This window comes from Tenrec ecaudatus, chromosome 11 (genome assembly GCF_050624435.1).
Source record: "Tenrec ecaudatus isolate mTenEca1 chromosome 11, mTenEca1.hap1, whole genome shotgun sequence".
NCBI lineage: Eukaryota > Metazoa > Chordata > Mammalia > Afrosoricida > Tenrecidae > Tenrec > Tenrec ecaudatus.
The window spans coordinates 111,038,041-111,042,155 of NC_134540.1; positions in this window are offsets into that span (position 1 = coordinate 111,038,041).

Sequence of the window (4,115 nt, forward strand, 5' to 3'; positions counted from 1 at the left end):
CTGACATGCACTCCCATACTCTGAGACCACAGAGCCTAATTGTATGAGACCTAACTGTGTAGGACAAAAACTCAAACAGAGGTTACCGCTGAAGGTGGAACTGTGCTCGCGTGGACTGGGTCACTGGGAAAATTGATGATGATAATAGTGCAGACAACTTATGCTCCAGGGGGGTGACCGACAATGCAGTACTTCCTTGTTTATAGGGGATTTTGCTTTCCTGCTTGTAGCTTGCATTTTTGTTTTTTCTCTTTCTTTTTGGATGTATGTGTGCATACGTGTTCTGTTTTTATGGTTGCTGCTTGGCTTATGGCTGCTATTGGTGCAGTTGCTATCATAGGGTGATGACTTTATCATATTAGGACCACCACAGTAAACCTGAGACATGGAAACTCCATGGATAAACAGATGGAGTATGGGCTCCATCTTAACTCTAGCCCCAATTCAAGAACACTTCGTTCTGATAACATGACCCTACTTGATACCTTCATGAAAGGATCACTGAAGATAAGGGTGTTACAGCAAAGTGTGGTGAAGAAAGTAGATGGTGCCTGGCTATCAATCAGAATAGTGTCTGGGATCTCAAAGACTTGTATTCAAACAAGCAGCCATCTAAGTGAGGAGTCGACTAAGTCTGCAGAGAAGTAGCACATCAGTTTCTCTGATCCAAAGATGACAATTACAAGAGAAAGACAATCGAGCAAAAGTGATGGGCACTCAAATTGTGGAGGGCTATAGGGGACAATGGGACCCCCAAACTCGTCTGCAGAGTATATACTCAGACTGAGCCACTGGAAGATCTGCTCCAGCCATGGGCAAGAGTGTCAAACAGCCTTACTATCCGGCAAAGACCACTGTAATCCTGATAATGCTGAATCGAATTCGATACTTGGCCAGATTTCCTGCCTATAGGACTGACCTGAATTGGTTCTGGATGTAAGTATTTTGTACTTATTCCATGACAGAATGTTCTTCCCTGGCTTTCGGAATGTTCATGAGAGTCTTTTCTTTCATTATTTATATTTTGGTCTTTATAGTATGATTATTTTCTCTCTCTCTCACCTTAGTTTGATTGAGTTTTCATGGTTTTGTCGGGTTTTCCGGGTTGGGATGCACAGTGATAATAGATGCTATAAGGGGTGATACGGGGTGTAGGGGTGGGGAGTGGAGAGGGAAAGGGGATTTCTAGAATAAAGAGTGAAGGTGAGAGCAGAAGGGAGCCCTAGAACTGACTGCGATTGTACAACTAATTTTAAAGGCTATTTAACCTTGGGTAAGGGGTTGTATATGGTAATGATTGTACAATTCTCCTTGGTATGATTGAATGGTGTAACTATTGAAATATATGATGTGTAAACTGTTATTAAAAATAAAAAGAAAGGTTATGAACAAATGTACTGAATCTTAGAGTCCAGCAGGAGAATACTTTTATCAAAGTGTAAGAGTAAACAAAGAGCAGAAACAGAATTTGGTGTGTGGCCCCAAAAGTAGTTTCAATATAAAATTGTTTTGATGTGTTTTTCTTTAGAAATAAGATTAGTTCTGGATTACACTTAAGCCAACTTCTGAAATCTGAAACGAATTGTAGTTACATAGGACATAGTGCCATACTTAAGGGTTTTATGTCATGGCCCGCAGAAAATGGGTCCTGTGCTTAAAATGTACTAAAAGTGTGATTTAAAAAAAAATCAGGCTAAACTTTCTAGGGATATTCATTTTAGCTCATTTACATTGCTTTCTTCATACTAACATCTATACAGAAGTATATAAATTGATGTATTCAATAAAAACACAAGTGGCAATGGAGTAATTGTAATTGTACATATGTATATACCAACACATGCTTAAATAATCAGTGGTAATAAGGAATATAAATATAGAGACTTATGTAAACCTTGCTTGTCTTCATATAGAAGAAAACTAGTATAATAATTGCCTTCACATAGCAGAACTATTTAAACAATTAAAAAAAACTACATTACCAAATTTCCATTTCTCTGTTCCTTTTGCCAACTTATCCCTCCCCATTAACTACTCTCCAAACTTTTTTAACTAGTACAGATACAATTCAGGCCAAATTACATCCCTGGACTGTGCTTGGCTTTTAAAAATCCTTTAGGTCGACCTGATGGTTATACTCCTGAATTCTACAGTACCCTTTTCCAAATGAGAATGTGTCATCAGTTGTTCCACATAAGAAACAATTTATCAGACATGAAAGAACCAAAAATCATATCAGTGGGTGCCCACCTGATACGATCAATGAAGACAAATGTGTGCATAAGCAAATGTGGTCAAGAAAGCTGATGGTGCCCAGCTAACAAAAGATATAGTGTCTGGGGTCTTAAAGGCTCGAAGATAAACAAGTGGCCATCTAGTTCAGAAGCAACGAAGCCCACATGGAAGAAACACACTAGCCTGTGTGACCATGAGCTGTCGAAGGGATCAGGTATCCAGCATCAAGGAACAAAAAATCATATCATTGAAACTGTGGGTGAGTGCAGGGTGGAGACTCAAAGCCCAGTGGTAGCCAACCGGACACCCCTTACTGAAGGGTTGTGGGGAGGAGATGAGCCAGTGAGGGTGCAGGGTAGCAATGATGAAACATATAACTTTCCTCTAGTTCTTAAATGCTTCCTCCCACACACACTATCATGATACCAATTCTACCTTACAAATCTGGCTAGACCGGAGAAGAGCAACTGGAAACACAGGGAATCCAGGACAGATGACTCCTTCAGGACCAGTGGTGAGAGTGGCGATGCCTGGAGGATAGAGAGAATGTAGGGTAGAAAGGGAAAACTGATTACAGGAACCTACATATAGCCTCCTCCCTGGGGGAGGGACAGCAGAGAAGAAGGTGGGGGAGATGTCAGATAGTGTAACATATGACAAATTAATAATAATTTATGAATTATGAAGGGTTCATGAGGCAGGGGTGAATGGGGAGGGAGGGAGAAGATGAGCAGCTGATATTAAGGGTTCAAGTAGAAGGCAAATGTTTTGAGAATGATGATGGCAACAAATGTACATATATTCTTGACACAATAGATGGATGTATGGATTGTGATAAGAATTGTACGAGCCCCAGTAAAATATTTTTAAAGAAACAATTAATTCAACTTTTTAGTAACAGATAAAGTGAATCAAGTCATATTCCACTCCTTCGATCCACTCGTTAAAGCCCCCCAGTAAAGGGTGGTTTTCTATTAGTTAGTCACCAACACCAGAGAATTTGGCCTCCGAGTTGATCCCAGTCCTGCCTTTCAGTTCTGGCTAGACCGGAGCATGTACTTTGGTACAGACAGGAGCTTATGACACATAGAATCCAGGTCAGCTAAACCCCTCAAGAACATCAATGGGAGTAGCAATACCAGGAGGGTAGGGGGAAGTCTGCTACTAGTCCATAAATCCCTCTTCAGGCTCACATAGCCATACATAACTACAGAGAATGCAGGAAGAAGACAGGCCGGCGGGTGCAGAGTGCTCTGGATCCAAGGTTGGGGAAAACATGGCAGGGCACCGGCAGCTCTCAGGCTCAGTGACGGAGTGCCAGCAACCAGGAAGATGGAGCAACGTGAGAGGTTCCCTGCTTACAACAAAGTCCACCCCTGAGGCAACCTCACCAGGCTGGGGCCTGTTTGATGAGTTGGGCTCACTGCCAGGAGTCAGTGCTGACTTACAGCAAGCAACTGTCTGTGGGTTTCTTCGACTCTGTTTACGGGAGTTGAAAGCCTAGTCTTTCTCCTGCGGAGCTGCTAGTTGTTTTGAACTGCCGACCATGCAGATTGCTGCCCAACATGTAACCACTATACCACCATGATAAAAAGTCACGTTGACATGTAACTACCACACAAGTCTCGGCTCAAAGAATTTTTCCTGCTTCTGAAAAGCAAACCAGGGAATATCATCTGAATATTAAACTACTACAGACAAAGGAACTTCTCTGGAGAATCATGAAAATATGTTCACAAATGCAGACTGCCTTTCTACACCTGTGCTTGGAGCCATGGAACTCAAGAATACAAGGAATCATTTAATATATCTTTAACATCGAAAAATAATAACCAACATGGGACACACTTATATATCCTTGTTTTAATGATAACAACTTT